Below are 27,992 nucleotides of genomic sequence, written 5' to 3'. Positions count from 1 at the left end.
AAAATGTACAATTTTCCCTCAGTTTTAATTGTCTTCTTGAATTCTGGGTATACAAAAAGAAAAAAGTTATTCATTTCTTTAAAGATTTGTAGGAGTTTAAAGGGAAAGAAATGATCATCCATTGCTTATATGTGAGGTGTTCATAAGTGCTAATATTAAAGCCAAGAAATTGAACCAATTGGAATTTAGGGGTTTTACAATCCTCTTTTTTTCCTCTTCTGCTTGGACTTAAACTTATGTCCTATTAAATAATTTTTCTTCAAATTTATGTTTTTGTAAAAGATCCTGGTAAAGCATGCAACAGGATCAAGACCTCTATTTAATCTTCACTAATATTATCTAAATATTTTGACTCTGGGTTTATTGATCAAATAAATTTCAGTTTTAAGATTGTTCTATTGTAGATTGTTCCATTGGTATATAGCACAGACATCTTTGAATAAACAGTCATGAAGCTTGTCCCAAAAGAAAAAAAAGAAGTTACATAACAGTTGGACTTACAAATTCAACGGTTCACAGATTTTGCCCCAGCCAGCCCAAAGAGTTCATCTAAAAAGATGCCAGCTTTTATGGTGCTTTCAAAGGAAATACACAGATAAATATTGGTGCATCAGCTTCTGGTAATGACAGACTGAGTAATTTGCAATGACTCTTGTGTTAAAGACAATTAAACACATGAATAAAATACTAAAATCCCTGAGAAGCTAATGAAATAAAAATTACTATTGGCTAAGATCCAGAAAAAGACAAAAATCCAAGAAAAATGATTATGATTCTGGTTCACTTTTCCCAGTGATGCATTATAAACCTGAAGATGAAGATATGACTGACAGGTGGGGATGATCATTTCAATCTCATAAGCAAAGGAGCACTAAAGTAGGAATACAGAGTCTGGCAAGGGCCAACCAACTTGAATTTAATTCTGGGATCCCAAAGAACCAGACACTAGGAATAAGGATAGACCAAGATTAAATCACCATAGATATGGAATTCAGCCCTGGTTCAAGTCATCTATGTAAATGAGAGAAATCTTGAGCCCTAAAATTGGATTTAGATGATTTCATCTTGTTCAGGATTCTAATTTGGGGGCATACACACAAAAAAACCATCATCCTAGGTTTCAACTTAGTTCTTTCAATAATTTTTAAATGCTGTCACTGAAATACAATGATAAGCAGATATGTGAAGAGACAATGCAACAAGAACCAGATACAGGACAATAAAAAATAATGGAAATAAACCTACAAACACTTCAAATAATTGAGTTATCAGACATAGACTTTAAATAATTACTCCAGTGAGCACATGGAAATTACATGCTGATCTTAAACAGTTCAGCAAGAAACTGCAAACTATAAACAATGACATTAAGATTCTAGAAACACCTAGAAAATATGGAGCTTAAGCATAATATGAAAAACGAATGGCCAGGTACAGTGGTTCACACCTGTAATCCCAGCACTTTGGGAGGACATTGCAGGCGAATCACTTGAGGCCAGGAGTTTGAGACCAGCCAGGACAACATGACAAAACCCCAACTCTACTAAAAATACAAAAATTAGCCAGGCATGGTAGCACAAACATGTAATCCCAGCTACTTGGGAGGCTGAGGTGGGAGGATCACTTGACCCCCAGCAGTCAAGGCTGCAGTGAGCTGAGATCATGCCACTGCATTCCAGCCTGGGCAACAGAGTGAGACTCTGCCACACACGCACAGAAATTAATTAATTAAAAAAAATAAACACCTAAGAACTCTGTGGCAGAGTAGACATGGCTAAAGAGAGAATTGTTGGAGACTAGTAAGAAGAAATTATAATGAATAAAGCATGGAAAATTGAAGGATAGAAAACAGAAAATAGTATAAAATGGGGACAGTTCCACAAGGAGAGAGAAGAATGGCAGAAAAGCAATATATGAAAACTAATGGCTTTCAGAATTGATGAAAGGTATTGTTACATTTAAAGAGCTCACCAAATTTCAAGAAAGATTAATAAAAAACAATTAACATCTAGATCCATCATAAGGATGTGGAAGAAATAAAGAAAAAACATTGCAATGATAAGATGAATGAATGCTTTCTAAACATCAATAATGAAAGCCAGAAGATGTTGGAGTATAGTGTCAATGCAATGAAAAAAAAAAAAAAAAAAAAAAAAAAAAACCAGGATGCTAAACTAGATTTATATATTCAGCAAAATTATACCTAATGAATCAAGGTGAAATAAAGACATTATCAGAGAAAAAAAAACCTGAGAACATACCAACAGCAGATTTCTACTTAAGGAAGTACCAAAGTTTGTTTTTAGAGCAAAAGGAAATGGCAACAGGTGGAAGGCTGGAAATGCAGGAAGCAATTAAGAGCAGTGAAATGGTAAATGTGTGGTTAAATATAAATAAATATTGACTGTAGAAACCAATAACAATGTCTCTGGGCTCAGAATATTTCAGGAATTAAAATACATAAGACAATAGCCCATAAGTAAAAAGCATTGAAGGGAAGCTGCTTTCATTGTCCAGGATAAATATAAAAACGGCATTTAATATTATGCTTTGATGAATAAAGCATGACTTGTACATTCAAGGGTAACCACTAATAGAACCACTAATAGAACTGAAAACGAATGTTTAATTTCTGAATTTACAGAAGATTACTATAAAATAATAAAAATTATCTGGGTATAGTGGCATGTGCCTGCAGTCCTAGCTACTCAGAAGGTTGAGGTGGGAGGATCACTTGAACTTAGGCATTTTCAGGCTGCAGTGAGCTATGACCATGCCACAATACTTCAGCCTTGGTGAGAGAGTGAGACCCTGTCTCTACAAATAAAAGATAAAATGAAATAATAAAATAAATCCCAAAGGAGGTAATAAAAGATAGAAAAATATAAAACACAAACTAAATGGCAGAATTAAAACCAAACGTATCCCTAATTACATTAATTACTAAGTATTCTAAGAATGTCATACAGGCTTTCAAAAAAAATAAGAGAACTATATGTTACAAGTGGCATATATAAAGCATAATAAAAGTAAAAGGATAAAAACAAAGACATTCCTCCATCCAAACACTATCCAAGAGAAAGACTGTGTAGCTATATTGTCAAAATATATTTTCACCATGAAACAAATACTCTAGAGAAAGATTACTTAATGATGAAAGATTCAATACATCTAGAAGATGAAATAATGATTTTGTACATACATAATTATATATATATATATATATATATATATATATATATATACACACACATATGTAATGTACATAGTATGTACAATACAAAGCAAAAGAGGACAGAACTTCAGGGCCAGATAGACAAGTCTACAATCATGGCATACATCTTAGCACATCCTTCTCAGCAATTGTATGAAAACAATTAACAAACCTGAACTCACTAACAAGTGAAGAATACATATTCCCATCATTGCACAAGAAATATTTATCAAAATTGATCACATGTTTATCCATAAAGTAATTCCTCATTACATTTCAAAGGGTTAAAATGATAAATTGTTTTTTCTTTGAAATTCAAAAGAGGTAAAAATGACTTCAAAATAGTAGAAAAGTCTTCATATATTTGGAAATTAAGAAATTGTTTCCAAACTTTGACCTAACGGATTTCACATCCATTGATGATTCTTCCCTAAACTATTTATTGCTAAGATGATACAATGATAATTTTTCTCACTTTGTCATTCTTTTTTCCTTTATTTGTTGGCACTTTAATGTAAGGAAGGGTTTTCCCTCCAAGTCTTTGTTATTTATTAGTTCATGTTGGTAGGGACTCCTCAATTCTTTTGTATTCAGTGTAAGATACATGATTCATGGCCGGGGGCAGTGGCTCGCGCCTATAATCCAAGCACTTTGGAGGCCAAGGTGGGCCGATCACCTGAGGTTGGGATTTCAAGATACATGATTCATTGTTGCCTTTAATTATTTTGATGCTCAAATTGTCTCATATTTTTCTAAGAACTCCTTTTGTATCCTGAGAATTTGCTGAAGTTGTTTATCAGTTTAAGAAGATTTCGGGCTGAGACAATGGAGTCTTCTAAGTATACAATCATGTCATCTGCAAATAGAGACAATTTGACTTCGTCTTTTTCTAATTGAATACGCTTTATTTCTTTTTCTTGACTTATTGCCCTGGCCAGAACTTTCAATACTATGTTGAAAAGGAGTGGTGAGAGACGACATCCTTGTCTTGTACCAGTTTTCAAAGGGAATGCTTCCAGTTTTTGCTCTTTCTGTGTGATATTGGCTGTGGGCTTGTCATAAATAACTCTTATTTTGAGATACGTTCTATCAATACCTAGTTTATTAAGAGTATTTAGCATAAAGGGCTGTTGAATTTTGTCAAAGGCCTTCTCTGCATCTATTGAGAGAATCACGTGGTTTTTGTCTTTGGTTCTGTTTATGTGATGGATTGCATTTATAGATTTGCATATGTTGAACCAGCCTTGTATCCCAGGGATGAAGCTGACCTGATCGTGATGGATAAGCTTTTGGGTGTGCTGTTGGATTTGGTTTGCGAGTATTTTATTGAGGATTTTCACATTAATGTTCATCATGGATATTGGCCTGACATTTTCTTTTTCAGTTGTGTCCTTTCCAGGTTTTGATATCAGGATGATGTTGGTTTCATAAAATGAGTTAAAGAGGATTTCCCTCTTTCTGTGTTGTTTGGAATAGTTTCAGAAGAAATGGTGCCAGCCCCTGCCTGTACCTCTGGTAAAATTCAGCTGTAAACCCGTCTGGTCCTGGACTTTTTTTGGTTGATAGGCTATTAATTGCTGCCTCATTTCAGACCTTGTTACTGGTCTATTCAGGTATTCAACTTCTTCCTGGTTTAGTCTTGGGAGAGTGTAAGCATTCAGTAATCTATCCATATCTTCTAGATTTACTGGGGTTTATTTGCATAGAGGTATTTGTAGTATTCTTTTATGCTAGTTTGTATTTCTGTGGGATTGATGGTGATATCCCCTTTATCATTTTTTATTGCATCTATTTGATTCTTCTCTCTTCTTTATTAGTCTGACTAGCAGTCTACCTATTTTATTGATCTTTTCAAAAAAAAAAAATCTGAATTCATTGATTTTTTGAAGGATTTTTTGTCTCTTTCTCCTTCAGTTTTGCTCTAATCTTAGTTATTTCTTGTCTTCTGCTAGCTTTTGAATTAGTTTAATCTTGCTCCTGTAGCTCTTTTCATCATGACATTAAGGTGTCGATTTTAGATCTTTCCTCATTTCTCTTGTCGTTACTTGGTGCTATAAATTTCCCTTTAGACACTGCTTTAAATGTGTCCCAAAGATTCTGGTATGTTGTGTCTTTGTTCTCATTGGTTTTGAAGAACGTCTTTATTTCTGCCTTCATTTCATTATTTATCCAGTAGTCATTCATTGTTCAGTTTCCATGCAGTTGTGTGGTTTTGAGTAAGTTTCTTAATCCTGAATCCTAATTTGATTGCACAGTGGTCTGAGAGACTGTTTGTTATTATTTCCATTCTTTTGCATTTGCTGAGGAGTGATTTGCTTCCAATTACGTGGTCAATTTTAGAGTAAGTGTGATGTAGTGCTGAGAAGAATGTATTTCTGTGGATTTGGGGTAGAGAGTTCTGTAGATGTCTATTAGGTCCACTTGGTACAGAACTGAGCTCAAGTCCTGGATATCCTTGTTAATTTTCTGTCTCATTGATCCATCTAATATTGACACTGGGGTGTTAAAGTCTCCCACTATTATTGTGTGAGAGTCTAAGTCTCTTTGTAGGTCATTAAGAACTTCCTTTATGTATCTTGGTGCTTCTGTATTGGGTGCATATATATTTAGGATGGTTAGCTCTTCTTGTTGCATTGTTTCCTTTACCTTTATGTAGTGCCCTTTTTTTTCTCCTTTGATTTTTGTTGGTTTAAAGTCTGTTTTATTAGAGACTAGAATTGCAACCCATGCTTGTTTCTTGTCTCCGTTTGCTTGATAAATCTTCCTCCATCCCTTTATTTTGAACCTATGTGTGTCTTTGCACATGAGATGTGTCTCCTGAATACAGCACACTGATGGGCCTTGACTCTTTATCCAGTTTGCCAGTCTGTCTCCTTTGATTGGGGCATTTAGTCCATTTACAGTTAAGGTTAATACTGTTATGCATGAATTTGATCCTGCCATTTTGACACCAGCTGCTTGTTTTGCCTGTTAGTTGATGCAATTTCTTCATAGTGTCGATGGTCTTTACAATTTGGTGTATTTCTGCAATGAAAGCTCAGTATGCTCCTTGCTAATAGGATATCATTGCCTATATATCAATACCTTTAATCTTAATCCAAGAACACAGGATTCTTTTGCTACTTTCCAATTCTTTATTTTTCCTCATTTTCTCACAGTGAGTAACTTTGTCCTGAAACAATTGATATATTTATTATTCATATTTTTATATCCTACAACACAACAAATTAATTTCAGTATTTCTATACCCATTTCTATACCAATAAATGAAATGCTATGTTTAAAATTTCATTGTCATTTTATCATCAGAATGTTTTCCACCAACAGCATATAGTCAAAGCATTGTTCAAAATGCTAGGATTAGTTTGATTTTTTTTTTCTCTGTGGTTCTGATACCCATTGTTCATATTTAAAGATTTTGTTTCATTTTTGCATGTATCCCCAACCTTCTTGACTTTATTTTTAATATGTAAAACCTTAATATGATGCTCCAACAGTTAAAACTATGCAAATAACATACACAGAGAAGAATCACTTACTCTTCTATTCCTTGGTTAACCCATTCATTCATTTCTAGAATTCTTGAGTTTATTTTTACAAAAAGATGATTATACACAAATACACATATTGTTATTTTTCCTTTATTAAATGAAAGATAAAATGCTATATACAAATTAATGTTTTGTTCTGGTTTGTTCTTTCATTTGATATTATGTCCTGGGAATCACTCTATCAATTGTTAATAAGATGATAGATATACACCTAACTTTATCATGTAAATGGCCTAAATACTCCAATTGAAAGCTAAATTCATTCTATTTTTTTTTTTTTACACTCACTAGTAATGGATTGCTTAGATACACTTTATTTACTCAATCTTCTTTGTATAGTCATGTAAGTTGTTTCCAATATTTGGAAGCAACCAATAATTCTACTTGGAATAATTGTGTGTGTGTGTGTGTGTGTGTGTGTGTGTGTGTCCCCCTCTGTGTGTGTGTGCATGTCTGTGTTTCATATTATTGGAAGTTTATCTTTTAAATAAGTTCTTGCTCAAATGTATTCAGAATTTATCTTCTAAATAAATTCTTAGAGGTGGAGTTGATTGATCAAGGGGTATATGTAGGTAGGGGTTGAACCATTTTGCATTCCCACCAGCAATGCAAGAAAGCCTCTGTTTCCTCAAAATCTTGCTAATGAAGTTTATTTTCAAACTTTTTAAATGTTGCAAATCCCATAAGCAAGAAATATTACCTCCGTGTAGTTTTGATTTGTATCCATTTTATTTGATTGAAGTTCATATGATTAAATGTATGAAAACCACTTAAGTGCCATTGCTAAATAGGCTTTTCAGTGTTCTTCTGCTCATTTTTTAACATTTTTATTTCTTAATTTTAACAGCTCTTTCTAAATTATAGACACTAACCATTTTACATGTTATAAATGAAAACATTTTCTGTGTGCCATTTGACATAGTTATGGTATTTTGCCCTATGAAATTATTTTATTTTCATGTAGTTCATCTTATCCATCAGATTTCCTTTTTATGTTGAGAGTAATAGCAACAAATCCTTTCCCCTAACTCAGTTTGGACAATAAATCACCCATGTTTTTCTCATTTTTTTTACATTTAGACCTCCGATACATTTGGAGTTTATTCTTGTATGTCATGATGTACATACTCAATTTTAGTCTCTTCGGACTAATTCTTCCATTGTCTCATGCCATTTATTTAAAAAGTCCATCTATCCTGAGATTTATAATGCCATCTTTATAGTATATTAAATATTCTTATATACCTGGGCCTATTTCTGAAGTTTACATTCTTTTCCACTGCTCTGTCCAATCAAGTGCCAATTTCACAATTTCACACTTTTAATTTTAATGTTATTACATAAATGTTATTATTATCTGATATTGTTAGTCCCTATTCATTAGTCATTTTTCAGAGCTTGTGTAGACATTCTTGAAAGTTTAATTTTCCATATTAATTTTTAGCATTAACTTACCTTGTTCTACTCCAAAAGCCTGGATATTTTATAGGGATCTCCTTAGATTTATAATTCAGTTTAAGAAAAAGTGAACAACTGAATTTTAAAAATGCTTTCTCTAATCTATATACTAATTTAGGTGGTGGCCATTCGGTCTCCCAGACTTTACAACCAAACTTATATGTCACTCTCATGTCTTCCTTATCAACATTTATAATGCATCTCATAAGAATCAGTTAATTTTTTAGCTTTACCACATGATCAAATCTGTCTTCTATGCATTCACTAGTGACTACATAATTGTTTAATTTATGAATTCTCAAACTTTTGGTCTCATGATCTTTTTATACTCAAACATTATTGAGGATTCCAAAGAGTTTGCCTTTATATGAGTTATATCTATCAATATTTAATGTCTTTGAAATTAAAATTGAAATTTTTAATTATTTTTGTCTAAATTTATTTAAAATAACAATAATAAACCCATTATATGTTAATGTAACTAATTAGCTTTATGAAAAACAGCTATATTTTCCAAAACAAAATCAGCAAGAAGAGTGACATTGTTTCATAGTTTTTTCTTTTTTTAGTTTGTGTAAATTTAAGGGGCACAAGTGCAGCTCGTAACATGGATATAGAGTGTAATGGTGAAGCCTGGGCTTTTAGTGTTAACCGTCACTCAGAAAATATACGATGCACCCATTAAATAATTTCTCATCTCTCTCACCATATACAAAAATTAACACAAGTTGGATACAAGGCTTAAGTCTAAGATCTGAAACTACGAAAAGGCTAGAAGAAAACCTAGGAAAAAACTGCTGGACATTGGCCTCAGCAAAGAGTTCATGACTAAGACATCAAAACACAAACAACAAAAACAATAGTCGACAAATAGGATTTAAACTAAAAGGCTCCTGTGCAGAAAATAAATAATCCATTGAGTGAACAGCTAATCTGCAGAATGAGAGAAAAGATTTGCAAACTATGTGTCCAACAAGGGACTAAAATCCAGAGTCTATAAGGAATTTAAACAACTCAACAACAACAACAAAAGACAAATAATCCCATTAAAAAGTGGGGAACAGACATGAATAAACATTTTTCAAAAGAAGGCATACAAATCACCAAGAAACATATGAAGAAAATGCTCAATGTCACTAATCAATGGAGAAATGTTTTACAGTTTTTCAAGATTCTTTAATCATCTGACTTAATAGAAGATAGCTAGATTCTCATCTCTGTTTTTTCACCTAATTTATTGCAACAAGTTGCTGTGGTTGAATTATGTGAAGAAAATATATATCCTCACAAAGATAGGTAGCTTTTCTACAGGAAATTATTTTAATAATGTATTCAGATAATTGTTGTCATTCTTGTTTGTCAGTGCACTAAAACTCAGCAAGTAGTAGTTTCTTAAGTTCTATGGCAATGTACAATCCGAAACCAAGAATCTGACTTTTTTAAAATGCTGTTGCATTAAAATCCACTAATGTATCTGCAAATGGATATATCAAATGGATATTTTACCATGATTTATATTGTAACATCAGGCATAGGTCATTAAGGAAATAATTGGCTCTCCGAGTTATGCGCATTTTCTCAATGTTGGGATATTTCACTATACACATACATTGATAATCTTCAGCAATCTTAATGGAAAAATCTTAAGCTATTAGGAAAGTTCAAGCTCCCAGGGATGAATAGACATTTTCCAAGAATTACACTATTCACTTGAAACCTCAGATTTTATCACTGGCAGCAAATAGCATCTGTTTTTTGCTTGACAGGCTCAAGTCATCCATTATTGAGAAAGTAGCTGCCAAATACCCAAGTCTGAATAATTCTAGTATGTCTGGCAGTCATTCCTTCAAGTAAATATGTTGGTCTATAAAAAAAAAAAATACATGGTTAGTTTATTTTGCAACTCTAACAATTGCATAGGTACTTTTTCTCAAAGCAACCATTTTGTATTAGTATGCAGAAGATACATTCTTCCTATGCTTCCATTTTCTCACATAGGTTCTTAAGAAGATGTATACCCACATGTTGAAAGTTAATAAAATTAATAATTTTTACTACTTCATGAAGGATATTCTTAAGTAAAACTGATTTTCCCCAAAAAACTAAATAGTGATAAAGAATATGATAACTTCTTATACAGTTTGGTGTCTCTTGCTTGATTCATGCCAAGGCACCAGCAGTTTCACCCACCATTACATTGGCATTATCAGTAAAATTGTAAACACAATGAAAACAGCAAATAACATATTGATATTTCTATAGAAATACTTTTGACTTCATTAAACCATTGAAAATGCTTCAGAAATACATAAATGTTCATGGAACACACTTTAAAAACTAGGTTTTCCTGGTCATTAGAGAAATGCAAATCAAAACCACATTGAGATATCATCTCACGCCAGTTAGAATGGCAACCATTAAAAAATCTGGAGACAACGGATGCTGGAGCAGATGTGGAGAAATAGGAACACTCTTACACAGTTGGTAGGAGTGTAAATTAGTTCAACCACTATGGAAGACAGTATGGCAATTTCTCAAGGATCTAGAAATAGAAATTCCATTTGACCCAGCAATCCCATTATTGGGCATATGCCCAAAGAACTATAAATCGTTCTACTATAAAGACACATGCACACATATGTTCATTGCAGCCTTGTGTACAATAGCAAAGACCTGGAACCAACCCAAATGCCCATCAATGGTAGACTGGACAAAGAAAATGTGGTACATATACACCATGGAATACTATGCAGCCATAAAAAACGATGAGATCATGTCCTTTGTAGGGACTTGGATTAATCTAGAAGCCATCATTCTTAGCAAACTTATACAAGAACAGAAAGCCAAACACCACATGTTCTCACTCATAGGCGCGTGTTAAACAACGAGAACACGCGGACTCAGGGAGAGGAACATCACACACTGGGGGCAGTTATGGTGGGTAGGAGAGAGAGGGGAGGGTGGGGAGGGATAACATGGGGAGAAATGCCAGGTATAGTATGCACCTAAAGTTAAACAAATAAATTAAAAAGAAAAAACAACTAGGTTTCAAATTCTAGCTCCTTTTGTAGCATTTGATATAGTCAATGATGTTTTCTTCATAATTCTCTGTTTCTTTGCTAGCTATGACAATTTTCCTTTGATTTCCTTTTCTTCTATCTCTCTATTTGCTCCAGGACATTTTCTTCATTTTCTACTTTATCCCTCTTCTTTCCTAGGATTCTGTTCTTTCCAATTGCTTATATACTTTCCTGGCTTGCATCATCCACAGAAATAATTAGTATCTATCTACCAATGACTCTTAAATAAATATTTCTATTTATTTCTGTCCAGATTATATTCAGATCTGTAGCTTGAGCTGTGTAGGGACATGTTGGACACATCTCAAATGCCATTCTCCAAGTCTGTACTCATCACTTTTCGCCTATCTCCATATTCTTCCTAATCCTGCATGTTTGTTTCTCTAGTGACCAGCAATAACATTTCCCATTTATCTAAAGAGAAACCTGAGAATCATTTTAGATACCTTCTCTTTCTCCCCCATAGCCAATCAGCACAACCTATTTTTAGTATATCTCCTATGTTCTAGTTTCTCATTCTTTTACTTGCTTTCTTAGTTTAGGCCTCTATTGTTACTCATTTATGCACCCACATTCCTTTTATTCTCTCTCTGAAAGAGATGCTTCTCAACATACAGAAAGCACATCTTCACTTCCTTAAGTGTTGGGAGTAAACCCAGGGCAACAAGAACTGAAAGTTCTTCTCCAAATTTTCATGCCTAATTATTCAGAGAATTCCTTCAAATACTGTTTTCTTTCTTCTTTGATGCCTTATTGACTTTCCTAATCATCCTACTTTTGCATGTTAGCCCACCCTTTCCCTTAACCAGGCCCATTTTGTGTTGCTGCATACAATTCTCTACAATATTCATGATTTAGTGATTTAGACACCCAATAAGGTACTGCCTAAAGGAATTTTGTTCACTTTCATGACTCATTAATAGCCATGGTTCACAAAACCAGCCCGTGACCTCAGAGTATCTTTTGTGTCTCATCTTTTAGCAACATTCTAAATATCAGTTTCACCGTAGTTCGGTAGTTCTGACCTTAACTATCTGTAAGTAGAATTTAGGGTTATCTATGAATTTTAAACCTTGAAAATCATTCAGTATAACATACACAATAAAGCTCACAAGCCTTATATATATAGCTTGACAAATTTTTGCAAATATCTGCACCTCTGTAATGAACACCCAGAAAAAATATAGAACTTTCCAAATATCTGGAGGACTATCTGTTCCACCTTTTCTGTTAGTAATCCCCCATGGGTAACCACTATTCTATTACCACAGTTTGGTTTTGCCTATTTTTGAGCATCATATAAATGGAAGCAAATAATAAGTACTATTTTATGTGCTCTCTTGAGTCCAACTTCTTTCAATGAATATTAGGTCAGTATTTACCCAGGATGTTACATTTATCAGGGATTTTTTTTTCATTGTCATATAGTGTTTTGTTGTATAAGTATAGAAAAACGAATTTACCTTCTTGCTGTTGATAAACACTGTTTTCAGTGTTTAGCTATTACTAATAAAACTTTAATGAACGTGAGTGTCCATGTTTTTTGTTGAGTAGAAGCATTCATTTCTGTTGTGAATATATCCAAAAGAGAAATCTGAGAATCAGACTCCCTAAGTATATACATCAAAGATTATTCAAAACTGTTTATGTCAATTCACAAAACCATCAACAATACAAGCGATGACAGAATTGTAAGACACGTAAGAAAAAAATAATATTTTCCTAAAATTAGTATTGTCGGTCTTAATCAGGGGCCTACAGACTTTTTCTTTAAGGGCCAAATAATAAATATTTTAGACTTTGTGGGCCACATATAATCTCTGTTGGATATATTTTTAACAACCCCTTGAAAATATAGAATAACTCTTAGCTCATGTTCCATATAAAATAGGCTACAGACCAGATTTGGCCCATGAACCATAGTTTGTCAAACCCTGGTCCTAATGATAGTGTTCTGGTAAGTATATACTGATATCTAGTCTTAGTATTTATCTTTAATTCCCTACTGACTCATAATGCTGACCATTTTTTGTTATGGTTATTAAGCATTTTGACAGACATCCTCTTTTATGATATAACTTTTTTACCATTTGCCTATTTTCAATTTAATTTTTTTATTGACTTCTAATGTTTTTTGTATAGTCTAGATATGAGTCCTTTGTCAGATATGTATACTGAAAATATTTTTTCCCAATCTGTGCATGGCTTTAAACTCACTTAAAGTTCAATTCGTCAGTGTTTTCTTTAATGCCCAGTGATTTTTGTATCTGGTTTACAAAAAGTGTTCCTATCCAGAGTTCAAGAGAATATTCAAGAGGATAACCTCCTCTGTTTTTGTCTCTGTTTGTCTTTTCTTAAGAGATTAATAATCTTAGCTTTCACATTTAGGTCTAGGAGCCATCTCAACTTAATTTATATGTCTGATGTGAGCTAGAGATTGATTTTTTTGCCCCATATAGATATCCAGTTGACTCAGCATCATTTATTGGAAAGATTATTCTTGCCCACCGAATTAGAATGGGGTCATTCTCATAAGCTAGGTTACCTTACGTATGTTGTTTCTACTGGGCTATAAGCTGTGTCATATTCATCTAATATTCTGTCCCCATACTAGTATTACAATGTCCTAATTACTGTAGCTTTATACTAAGTCTTGTTATCTAGTGGAGTAAGTCTGTCAGCTGTGTTCTTCTTCAAAATTTTCCAGGTTAGCCGAAGGCCTTTTCATTTTCATATAAAACTAAAATTAGCTTGTTAATCCCAAAAACAAAAGGGGTTGTTGTTTTAAAAATGGTATTTCATTAAATCTATAAGTCAGCTAAGTGAGAATTTGTCTTAATACTACTATGGCTTCCAATCGATGTACATATGGATATGTACATGTAAATAATCTACTATTTACTTAGGCCTTCTTTAATACTCTGTTATGTTTTATTCAATTTAGAGTTCTTCCACATCTTTGTTAGATTTATCACTAGGTATTTTATTTCCTAGGATGCTATTGTAAATATTTCCACTTGCATGCTGCTAGCATATAAACATAAAATACATTTGACATTTTCACATTTACTTAACATTTCTTGGAGTTTGTTAACAGATTCGTTAGAATTTTCTACATACCCAGTGGTGTCACTTATGAATGAAGACAGATCCATTTCATTTTCTTCTATCTTAAAAATTTTTAAATTAACTGTTCTTGCTTAATTGCACTGGTAGGACTTAAAAATCAGTGCTTAATACAAGTGGAAGTAATACACATCCTTTTCCTTTTTCTGAGTGGAAAACTGCTCAGTATTTCAACATTAAGAATAATATTTGTTAGTTGAAAGTTTTGTAAAATGCATTTCATCAGATTCAGTTCCCTTTTATTCTACATATTTTGTGTCTTTTCTATCATAAATATGTGTAACTTTTTCAAATTCTTTGTTCTGCATCTACTGAGATGATGATGATAGGATTTCTTTCTTCCTTTATTGTGTTAGCATGGTAAGTGGTATACAGTTTTGAATTATATCTTGCATTCTTGAAATAAATTCCACTTTGTAATGGGATTCCTTTTCTATGTCATTGATTTCTTTTTTATATTTTAGTTAGGATGTTTTAATCCATTCTGATGAGAGATTTTCCTTGTCATTTTACTTCCTTTAGTGGTGTCCTTGTCTAGTTTTGATATCAGGGTATGCAAGCCTCATAAAATGAGTTTGAAACTGTTCCTTTTGCCCTGCCTTCTAGATTTGTGTAAAGTTTGCATCTTTTTATTTTAAAATGTTAGGAAGAATAAATGAATGTAGTCATTTGATACTGTAGCCATCTGAGCCTGCAGGGTTGTTTGTGTCTGTGAGTGTGTGTGTTTGTGTGTGTGCTTGCATGCATGTGCACGTATGTGTAAAGGTTCTCAATTATAGATTCAATTGCTTCAACATGAATGGCAGTATTAATATTTTCTTTTTTGTATGTTAGTTTTGGTAAATTGTAATCGTCAAATAATTATCCATTTCATCTAAAGTTTCTAATTTATTGGCATGAAATGGTGTAATTACCATCCTTTTAATGTCTGTATAACGTGTAGTGACTTCCTCTTTCACCCTGAGAATGGTTATCTCTGTTTTCTCCTTTTGCATTTAGTTTACTAAGAGTTTATAAATTTTTTTAACTCCCCCAAGAAATAACTTTTGGAGTCATCAATTTTCTCCATTGTTCGTCCATTTTCTATGCCATTGACATCTAGTTTTAACTTTATTATTTCCTTATTTCTACTTACTTTGGGTTTCATTTTCTCTTTTTTAACTTTTTTTTTTTTTTTTTGAGACAGAGTCTCACTCTGTCACCAGGCACCAGGCTAGAGTGCAGTGATGCGACCTTGCCTCACTGCAACTTCTGCCTCCCGGGTTCAAGCAGTTCTCCTGCCTCAGCCTCCCGAGTAGCTGGGACCACAGGCACGTGCCACCACTCCCAGCTAATATTTTTTGTATTTTTAGTAGAAACGGGGTTTCACCATGTTGGCCAGGAAAGTCTCGATCTCTTGACCTCGTGATCCGCCCGCCTCGCCCTCCCAAAGTGCTGGGATTAGAGGTGTGAGCCACTGCGCCCAGCCTTTTAACTTCTTAAGGAAGAAATTTAAATCAGTGACTCTGGGCCTTACTTAATTTCTAATATACACATTTAAATCTATACATTTTTCTGTAAAATCTATTTTAGTATCTCATAACTATTGACATGCATTTAAATTTCAGCTCAAAATATTTACTAATTCCCTTTTATAATCCTTAGATTATTTGGAAAGCTGTAGTTTAATTTTCAGATTTCAGGAAATTTTCAAGTCATCTTTCTTATTGAATTGTAATTAATGCCAAAATGGCCAGAATATATACACTGTATGTTTCCATCATTTGACTTTTATTGTCATTGCCCTTTGGCCCAGCATGTGGTTTACCATGATAAATGTTCTACGTCTACCTCAAAAGAATGTATATTCTGATGTAGATATAGTTAACAGAATATGTGTTTTATAAATTTTCTATGTGTATTTTCTAGTTACTGCAAGAGTTGTGTTAAAATCTGTGACAATCATTATGGATTTGTTCATTTTTCCTTTTAGTTTTTTTTTAACATTTACTTTATAAATTTTGAGGTTATGCTACTTGGTGTCTTTAATAAATAAGGTTATATCTTCCCATAGAATTGACACTTTTATAGTTATGAAATATCCCTCTTTATCTCTCCTACTACTTTTTGCCCTAAGATCTACTTTGTATGACATATCAGCTTTCTTTCAGTTAGTGTTTCCATAGCGTAACATTTAATATTTTTAAACTCTCTCTGTCTCTATATTTTTAAGTAATTCACTTATAAACAGCATATAGTTATTTCTTAAGATAATCTGAAAGTATTTCATTTTTAATGAAGTTTTTAAACCATTTAAACAATATACTCTAGTTTACATATATTGATTTTTATTAGTTTCTTCTGTGTTTCTTTACTATTCTTTCTTTTTAAAAAAGATTCATTTAGAGGCCAGGTGCAGTGGCTCACTCCTGTAATCCCAGCACTTTGGGAGGCCGAGGTGGGAGGATCACCTGAGGTCAGGAGTTCGAAACCAGCCTGGCCAAAATGGCAAAAAAACCCAGCTCTTAAAAAAAAAAAAAAATCATTTAGGTATATTTGATATAAGATAACCTGCACTTTAAAAAACGTATAATTTGAGACATATTAAAATATGCATAAACCCTTGAAAACATCACCACATTCAAGATCATAAAGGTAACCATCCCCATCAGAAGTGTCCTTGTGCCCTCTTGTAATACTTCCCTCCATCAATCATACTTCACCATCCCCGAGCAATCACTGATCTGCTGTCTGTCACTATGCAGTAGCTTGCGTTTTCTAAAATGCAGTAAGTACACTTAAAAAATTGTTTAAGGTATACAACATGATGTTATGAGATATACGGAGATAGTAAAAAGGTTACTGTGGTGAAGCAAATAAACATCTTCATCATCTCATATAGTTACCTATTTTTGTGTGTATACCAAGAACAGCTACAATCCACTCATTCAGCATCAATCCCATACATAGTATAATTTTATTACCTATAATCATCATGGTGTACATTAGATCTTTACACTTGTTCAGCCTACGTATCTACTACTTTGTACTCTGACCTGTGTCTCCCCATCACCCAACTCCCACTGTTTTATTCTCTATCTCTGTATATTTCAGTTTTTCTTTAGATTCCACATAGAAGTGAGATCATGCAATATTTTTCTTTCTGTGTCTGGCCTATTTCATTTAGCATGTCTTCCAGGGTAATTCATGTTGTAGCAAATAGCATGATCTCATTCTGTTTTAAGTCTTAATAGTATTCCATTGTGTATACATATGTGCCACTATTTATTTATTCATTCATTGATAGATTCTTAGATCGTTTCCATATATATATATATATATATATATATATATATATATATATATATTTTTTTTTTTTTGAGACGGGGTTTCGCTCTTGTTACCCAGGCTGGAGTGCAATGGCGCGATCTTGGCTCACCGCAACCTCCGCCTCCTGGGTTCAGGCAATTCTCCTGCCTCAGCCTCCTGAGTAGCTGAGATTACAGGCACACGCCACCATGCCCAGCTAATTTTTTGTATTTTTAGTAGAGATGGGGTTTCACCATGTTGACCAGGATGGTCTCGATCTCTTGACCTCGTGATCCACCCGCCTCGGCCTCCCAAAGTGCTGGGATTACAGGCTTGAGCCACCGCGCCCAGTCCGATTGTTTCCATATCTTAGTATTGTGAATAACGCTGCAAGGAGCATGGGAGTGCACATATCTTTACAATGTGACAATCTCATTTCTATTTTTAATATTTTGAAGAACCTCCATACTGTTTTCCAAGATGGCTATACCAATCTACATGCCCACAAACAGTGTACACATGTTGCCTTTCCTACACACATTTGCCAACATTTGTTATATTTTGATTTTTTATAATAGCTGTCCTAACTGGTATGAGATGGCATCTCATAATGGTTTTGACTTGCATTTCCCTGACAATTGATTGATGTTGAGCACCCTTACATATACCTGTTGGACATTTTTATGTCTTCCATAGAGAAATATTTATTCATGTATTTGTCTACTTTTTAAATGGGATATTTGTTTTTCCATTATTGTGTGAACAAGTTCTTTATAGATTTTGGATATTAACCGTTTACCAGATATATGGTTTACAAATATTTTCTCAATTCATAGGAACCATTTCATCTTATAGATTATTTCCTTCATGTGCAGAAGCTTTTGAGTTCAATTTAATCCCATTTATTTATTTTTTGCTTTTGTAGCCTGCACTTTTGGTATGATATCAAAAAAAAAAAAAATCATTGCCAAGCCCAACATACAAGAGCATTTCCTTAATGTTCTCTTCTTTGAGATGTATAGTGTCTAGTTATACTTAGGACTTTTATACATTTTGAGTTGATTTTTGTGTATGATGTCAGATAAGGGTCAAATTTCATATTTTGCATATGGAAATAAAGTTTTCACAGCATCGTTTATTGAAGAAACTATCCTTTTTCTATTGGGTTTTATTGGTGTCCTTGTCAAAAACTAATTGACAATTTGTGTTTGGATTTATCTCTGAGCTCTCTATTCTGTTCCACTGGTCTACGTGTCTGTTTTTCTGCCTGGACCATACCATATTGCTTACTATAGCTTTGTAATATTATTTTAAATAAGGAAGTATGATACCTCCAACTTCATTTTTTCTCAGAATTATTTTGACTATTTGGGGTATTTTATTATTCCATGCAAATTTTATGATTTTTTTTTCTGTTTCTGATAAGAAAGCCATTGGGATTTTTAAAAGGGTTGTATTGAATCTGTTTATTGCTTTGCACAGTATGAGCATTCTTCGTGTATATATAGTAGTTGTACATATTTTTGGCATACTTGTGACATTTTGATACTTGTGTAGAATGTGCAATGATCAAATCAGGGTAACTGGGATATCTCACATTTATATTTGTTTGGGGAACATTACCATTCTTCTCATCTGGCTATTTTGAAATATTCAATAGGTTATTGTTAACTATAGTCTCCTAACTAAACTATCAAATACTTGAATGTATTTGTATCTCTGTAACCAACTTCTCTTCATCTCCCTCAACTCCCCTACCCTCCTAAGCTTCTGGCAACCTGTCTTTCTATGCCTGGTTTATTTCCTTTCACGTAATTACCTCTCGGTCTACTCATGCACTGCAAATGACAGGATTTCATTCTTTTTATGGCCAAATAATATTCCAGTTGGGATATATACCACATTTTCTTTTTTCGTTCATCTATTGATGGACACTAGGGTAGATTTCATATCTTAGCTATTATAAACAATGCTGCAATAAACATGAGAGTGCAGATATCTCTTAAATATATATAATTTTCTTACTTTGAGATACGTACCCACCAATTCCCAATAATGGGAATGCTGAATTATGTGGTGGTTCTATTTTTAGTTTTTTCAGGAACCTCCATACTGTTTCCCATAGTGACAGTACTACTTCATCTCCCCACCAACAGTGTTTGAGGATTCCCCTGTGAAATGTTGTATTTTTATTGTTGTTTCTCTCGAGATATAGTTTTAGTTTTCCTTTTGACCCATTGGTTGTTCAGGAGCATGTTCTAGGCTTTTCACGTTTGTGAATTTTCTAATATTCCTCCTATTATTGATTTCTTGTTGCATGTTATTGTAATCTGAAGTGATACTAGACATGATTTTAGTGTTCTTAAATTTGTTATGACTTATTTTACAGCCTAACATATGGTCTATCCTGGAGAATGATCCATGTGTACCAGAGAGAAATGTGTCTTCTGCTGCTGTTGGTTGTAAAGTTCTGTGCATGTTTGTTAGATCCATTTGGTCAAAAGTGCAATTCAAGTCCAGTATTTCCTTATTATTTGTTATCTGGTTATTTTATTCATTGTTAAAATCTCCTACTATCATTGTATTGCTATCCATTTTGTTCCTTTATGTCTATTAGTAATTTTTGTATGTATTTATGTGCTCCAATGTTGGGTGCATAAATATTTACAATGGTTATGTCCTCCTGATGATTTGGCTCCTTTATCATTAAATAATGTCCTTTTTTGTCTTTTGCTAAAATTTCTAACTTGAAGTCTACATTATTAGATATGAGTATAACCACCTATCTTTTGGTACATTTGCATGGAATAGCTTCTTCTATTTCTTCACTTTCAGCCTGTGTATGTCCTTAAAGCAGAAGTGAGTCTCTTGTAGGCAACATAGATGGCTCTTGTTTTTTTTGTTTTTTTGTTTTTGTTTTTGTTTTTGTTTTTGTTTTTGTTTTTGTTTTTTGTTGTTGTTGTTGTTGTTGTTGTTGTTGTTGTTGTTGTTTTTCTCACTCAGCCACTTTGGTTTTTGATAGGAAAATTTAATCCATTTACATTCAACATTATTATTGACAGATAAGGACTTGCTACTGCCATTTTTTGGTTATTTTGTAGCTATTTTCTTCCTTTCTCTCTTATAGTTTACCTTTATGAATTGAAACTTTTTTTTTAGTGCTAAGGTTTGATTACTTTTTCTTTAGCGTTGTATGTCTGCCATAGATTTTCATTTTGTGGCTACCTTGAGGCTTATATAAAACATCATATAGTTATAATCTACTATTTTAAGCTAACAACTTAACTTCTGTCACATACAAACACTCTAGATGTTTACCTTCCTTCCTCACAATTTATGTTTTTGATGTCACAATTTTTGTATTGTTATTTTGTGAGTTCCTTAACAACTTATTGTAGCTTCAGTTATTTTTAACCATTGTGACTTTCGTCTTCATACTAGCAATATGTATAATTTGTGAAGTATTAGAGTATTCTAGATTTGATTATGTATGTACCTCTACCAGTGAGTTTTGTACTTTCATGTGTATTCATGATGGTAATTATTGTCCCCTTGTTTCTACTTGAAGAACTCCCTTAAGTATTTCTTGTAAGTTAGGTTTCATAGTAATAAATTCTCTCAGCTTTTGCTTGTCTGTGAAAGACTTTATTACTAGATTTCTGAAGGACACCCTTGCTGTGTATAGCATGCTTGGCTGACAGGTTTTTTTGTTTGTTTATTTGTTTTGCTTTCAACACATTAAGTATATCATTCCATTCTCTTCTAGCCTGTAAGGTTTCTGCTGAGAAATGTACTGATATTCTATTGGGGATTCCCTTATATGGACTCAAGATCATGAAAACATCCATTTCCATCAAAAGTTTCCTCAAGCCCATTTGTACTACTCCCTTCCCTCACTAATACTTCAGTGTCCCTAGGCAATAGCTGACTTGCATTCTGTCACTATATATTAGTTTGTATTTAATGAAATATAGAATATACTCTTTTGTAAAAGACTTCTTTCGCTAATGTAATTATTTGAGGCTAACCAATGTTGCGTGTATCAATAGTTTGTTTTTATTGCAGCATAGTATTTCACTCATGGATATACAATTTGCTTAAAAATTCTACTTTTTATATACATGGTTTATTTCCAATTGTTGGATGTTATAGAAATTTATGTACAATTCTGTAGGTGGGCATATATTTTCATTTCTCTTGGATAAATACCTAAGAGTAGAATGGTGGGATTTGTACAATAGGTGTACATTAACTTTTTAAGAAACGACTCTACTTTTCCAAACTGATTGTAACATTTAATATTCCCACTAGCAGTATGTAACAGTTACAGATTCTCCATATCCTCCCCAAAACTTAGTATAGTCAGGCTTAACAATTCTTGCTATTCCAGTTGATGTGTAGGGATAATCGTTTTTGTTTTTAATATACATTTTCCCAGTGACTTAGGATATTGAACATTTTTTTTCATGAGCATATTCATCTTTATTAATCTAGGGTAAAAGTGGTTGATTATTTTCCTCACTTTCATTAGATTGCTTGACTTCATATTATTGAGTTTTAATTGTTATTTATATATTGTTGATAAAATTTTATTTCACGTTTTTTATTTTTTGTTTTATGTATTTATTTATTTGAGACAGGGTCTCCCTCTATCATCCAGGCTGGAGTGCAGTAGCGCAATGTCTGCTCACTGCAATCTCCACCTCCTAGGTTCAAGTGATTCTCCTGCCTCAGCCTCCTGAGTAGCTCAGATTACAGGCACGCACCACCACAGCATGGCTAATTTTTGTATTTTTAGTAGAGACAGGGTTTCACCATATTGGTCAGGCTGGTCTAAAACTCCTGACCTCAGGTGATCCACCCACCTTAGCCTCCCAAAGTGCTGAAATTACAGGCATGAGCCATTGCTTCTGTCCCCAATGTGTTTTTAAAAATATTTTCTTTGTCAGTGACTTAGTCTTAAATTTTTTAATACTCTCTATGGAAGAAGAAAGTTTTTGTCATAAAATACAAATTATATAAGGATTTTATTTTATGTGTCATGCTTTTGAGTCGTATTTAAGAAATATTTGCCAAACCTCTGGTCACTAAGAATTTCTCCTATATTTTATCATAAAGTTTTATACTTTTAGCTCTAATATCTGCTTTTAAGATTTAATTTTACATGTTTTTTTAATTTTTTTAAGGTACACAGTAGATACACTAAATGCTTTGAAACAGGCATGCAACGTGAAATAAGCACATCATGGGGAATGGGATATCTGTCTTCTCAACCATTTATCCTTTGAGTTACAAACAATCCAATTATACTCTTTAAATTATTTCAAAATATTTAATTATTATTGACTATAGTCATCCTATTGTGCTATCAAATAGTAGGCTTTTTTCATTCTTTCTATTTTTTTTTTTTTTTTGTAACCATTAACCATCTCCATCTCCCCCCAATAGCCACCAACTACTCTTCCCACCCTCTGGTAACTATCCTTCTACTCTCTATGTCCATGAGTTCAATTGTTTTGATTTTTAGATCTCACAAATAAGTGAGAACATGTGATGACTATCTTTCTGTGCCTGGCTTATTTTGTTTCATATAATGAGCTCTAGTTCCATCGATGTGGTTGCAAATGACAAGATCTCATTCTTTTTTGTGGCTGAATAATACTCTATTATGTATATGTACCACATTTGCTTTATCCATTCATCTGTTGATGATCACTTGGGTTGCTTCCAAATCTCAGATATTGTAAACAATGCTACAACAAACATATAAGTGAGATATCTCTTTGATATATTGATTCCCTTTCCTTTGGACATATACTGCAGTGGGATTGCTGGATCATATGGTAACTCAATTTTTAGTTTTTTGAGGAACCTCCAAACTGTTCTCCATAGTAGTTGTACTAAATTACATTCCCACCAACAGTGTTATGAGGGTTCCCTTTCTTCCACATCCTTGCCAGCATTTGTTATTGCCTGTCTTTTGGATATAAGCTGTTTTAACTCGAGTGAAATGGCATCTCATTGTAGTTTCAATTTGCATTTCTCTGATGAGCAATTATGTTGAGCATTTTTTGTATGCTTGTTTGTAATTAGTATGTTTTCTTTTCTTGACAAGTGTCTATTCAAATATTTTGCCCATTTTTTATTGGATTATTAGAGTTTTTCCTATAGAGTTCTTTCAATTCCTTTTATATTCACTTATTAGTGCCTTGTTAGATAAGTAGTTTGCAAATATTTTCTCCCATTCTGTGGGTTGTCTTTTCATTTTATTGATAGTATCCTTTGTTGTGCAGAATGTTTTTAACTTGATGTGGTCCTATGTGTCCATTCTTGCTTTGGTTGCTTGTGCTTTTTGGGTATTGCTTAAGAAATCTTTGCCCAGACCAATGTCCTGGAGATTTTCCCCATTGTTTTCTTGCATTAGTTTCATAGTTTGAGGTCTTAGGTTTAAGTATTTAATGAATTTTGATTTGATTTTTGCATATGGTGATAGATGGGGGTCTAGTTTTATTATTCTGCATATGGATATCCAGTTTTCCCAGCAGCAGTTATTAACTGAACTGTCTTTTCCCCGTTGTATATTCTTGGTACATTTGTGAAGAATAAATTCACTGTAGATGTGTAGATTTTCCAATTTATTGGCATATAGTTGCACATAGTAGAGACTAATGATTCTTTGCATTTCTGCATTATTAGTTGTAAAGTCTTCTTTTTCATGTTTGTTTTTATTTATTTGGATCATCTCTGTTTCTTAGTCTGGATGAAGGTTTGTCCATTTTTTCTAACATTTCAAAAAGACTCCTTTTGTTTCATTGATTTTATTATTTTTTAATTTCAATTTCTATGCTTATTTTTATTATTTCTTTTCTTCAGCTAATTTTGGGTTTGGTTTGCTCTTGCATTTTTTTAGTACTTTAAGATGCACTATTAAATTGTTTATTTGATGTTTTTCCTCTTTTTTGATGTAGGCACTTATAGCTATAAAGTGCCCTCTTAGTGCTTTTTTTGCTGTATCCCATAGGTTTTGGTATGTTTTGTTTCCATTATCATTTGTTTCAAGAAATTTTTCTATTTCCTTCTAAATTTCTTCAGTGACCCAGTGGTCATTCAGGAGCATATTGTTTAATTTCCATGTATTTGTATAATTTTCAAAATTCTTCTTATTATTAATTTCTAGTTTTATTCTATTGTGGTCAAAGATGCTTGGTATTATTTTAGTTTTTTGAATGTTTTAAGACTTGTTTTGTGACCTAGCATATGCACTGTCCTTGAGAATGATCTATGTTCTGAGGAAGAAAATGTGCATTCTGCAGGTCTTGGATGTCATGTTCTGTCAATATCTATTAGATCCATTTGGTCTGTAGAACAGGTTAAGTCTGATGTTTCTGTGTTGATTTTCTATCTGAAATATCTGTCCAACGCTGAAAGTGGAGCACTGAAGTCTCCAACTCTTATTGTGCTGGGGTCTACCTCTCTCTTATTGATGATTTTTGTGTCAGTAACAATAAAAGTAATTTGTCTATGGTTTACTATTTTTGTGATGTCTTTTTTTTTTTTTTTTTTTTTTTGCTTTTTCTTTTTTTTGTTGTATCAGGATAAAATTGATCTCATAAAATGAGATAAAGGATATTACCTTTTTTTCTGTTTTTTTTTTTTTTCTTTTTTTGCAAGAGTGTTTGAATGATGGATATAAATTCTTCTTTAGACATTAGATAAATTTCACCAAAGACATCATCTGAACTTGGGCTTTACTTAATGGAAAAGTTGTTTTTTTTTTTTTTTTTTTAATGACAAATTGAACCTCTTTACTTACAGGTATTTTCATATTTTGTTTGTATTTGTGAGTCAGTCTTGGTGACTTGTATGTTTTTAGGAATTTTTCCTTTTAGTATAGATTTTCAAATTATTTGGCATGCAATTATTACAAATATCCCCTTATAATATATTTTATTTGTCATTTCTCCTCTTTTTTTTTTTTCTTTTTAACTTTTATTTTAGGTTCTGTGGTACGTGTGAAGGTTTATTACATAGGTAAACTCATGTCACTAGAGTTTGGGTTTGTTGTACAGATTATTTCATTACCTAGGTATTAAGCCCAGTACCCAATGGGTATCTTTTCTCCTCCCGTTCCTCCTCCCATTTATTCACATTATTGGTAATTGGTGGTTTCACTCTTTATTCTCGCTAGTCTTAAGGAATCAATGTTAGGGATCTTTCAAAAAAACTTTCATTAATTGATTTCCTTTGTTGTTTTTCTATTCTCAAATTTATTGACTCTGATTAATTTTTGTTATTTCTTTCTTTTTGCTTACTTTGGATTTAGTTTGCTCATTTTCTAGTTTTCTTTGAAGGGGAAGATAAGGTTATTCATTAAAGACCTTTCTTTGGGAAGATGCAGGTGTCCAGGAACGTATCCATTTCTTCCAGGTTTACTAGTTTATGTGCATAGAGTTGCTTGTAATAATCTCTGATGATGGTTTGGATTTCTGTGGAATTTGTGGTGATATCCACTGGATAAGGAAAATGTGGTACATATACACCATGGAATATTATGCAGCCATCAAAAACGATGAGTTCATGTCCTTTGTAGGGACATGGATGAACCTGGAAACCATCATTCTCAGCAAACTGACAGAAGAGCAGAAAATCAAACACCGCATGTTCTCACTCGTAGGCGGGTGTTGAACAATGAGAACACACGGACACAGGGAGGGGAGCACTACACATTGGAGTCTGTTGGGGGGAAATGGGGGAGGGACGGGGGTGGGGAGGTGGGAAGAGATAGCATGGGGAGAAATGACAGATACAGGTGAGGGGAAGGAAGGCAGCAAACCGCACTGCCATGTGTGTACCTATGCAACAATCTTGCATGTTCTTCACATGTACCCCAAAACCTAATATGCAATAAAAAAGAATAAAGAATGACTAAAAATAAAATAAATAAATAAATAAATAAATAAATAAAGACCTTTCTTCCTTTTCAATATAGGCATTACAGCTACCAGTTTTTCTTCTAAGCGCTGCTTTTACCATATCCCATAAGTTTTCTTTGGTTTGTGGTTTTAGTTTGTTTATCTCAAAATATTTCAAAAATCCCTTGTGATTCCTCTCTGACTCATTAGTTACTTAAGATTGTGTTGCTTAATTCTCACATATTGCAAATTTCCAAATTTCCTGTTGTTGATTTCTACTATTTTTCCATTATGGTGGCAGAATAGGCTTTGTATAATTTCATCCTTTTAAATTCATTGAGAATTGTTTTGACTTAACATATCTATGTGGAAAATGTTTCAGGTTCACTTGAGAGAAATGTGTACTCTTCTGTTATTGAGTGAAATGTTTATAGGTGCCTTTTAGGTCTAGTTGGTTTATGTACTGTTCAAGTCTTCTATTTTTTTGTTACTCTTCTGTCTGTTCAATCTATTGTTGAAAGTTGGGTATTAAAGCATCTAGCTATTACTGTGGAATTGTGTACTTCTCATTTCATTTATGTTAGTTTTGTTTCATGTATTTTGTGGTTCTCTTATTGGTGAACAAACAATTTCTACTGTTTGGAAAAGTTGATTTTGGCAATATTTTCCAGTGTTCTCATTGTTTCTATGAATAAGAGTATTTTCCAGTGTCCTTATTCCACTATTGCTACTTGTGTACCTCCAGTTATATCATGTTGTACTTTAATCTCTTTTTGTCTTCATAATCAAAGTGGGTTTCTTATAGAGAGAATACAGCTGAATCATGCTCATTTACCCAATCTTATAATTTCTACCACCCATATTTATAGCTTTTCCATACAATATGATTATTGATATGGTTGGGTTTAAACTGAATCTTTTGCTATTTGTTTTAGATTTGCCCTATCTGTTTTTTTGTTTCCTTTTCGTTTGAAGTTTCTTTTATTTTACCACTTTTTCAATAGTCCGTCTTTCCTGGGCCTCCTTTGAGTTTTCATCTTCTGATCAACAGTTGTTGCTTTAAGGATTTTTCATATCTTGTACTTTTTAATTGTATGCCCAACATTATGGATTTTATCTTATAAAAGCCCTTGATTGTGCTCTTCTCATAAGCACTTAATTTTATGCTAATTAAAAGTTAATTTATCAGCATAACACCTGAATACTGTCTCAGATTTGTTTAGAAGAAGACCATTTTATTTTTTCTTACAGATAGAAAATATTCCTCAATCCTAAGGCACTGAGTTTCTCTTTTATTTTTTATCCAGATTTAAGATGTAAGCAACAAATAAAAAAATGCATATATTTGAAGTGTACACTGTGA

General features: G+C 33.0%; 1 protein-coding gene across 1 annotated transcript in view; it reads left to right on the top strand.

Moving 5' to 3' along the window:
- HTR2C (5-hydroxytryptamine receptor 2C) overlaps positions 1-27,992 on the top strand; it is a 279,985-nt gene that overhangs the window by 211,495 nt on the left and 40,498 nt on the right. The gene's annotated exons all lie outside the window — the stretch shown is intronic.

This window comes from Saimiri boliviensis, chromosome X, assembly GCF_048565385.1.
Source record: "Saimiri boliviensis isolate mSaiBol1 chromosome X, mSaiBol1.pri, whole genome shotgun sequence".
Lineage (NCBI taxonomy): Eukaryota > Metazoa > Chordata > Mammalia > Primates > Cebidae > Saimiri > Saimiri boliviensis.
Note: the sequence above shows the minus strand (reverse complement) of the source record. Positions and strands in the feature narration are given on the sequence as shown.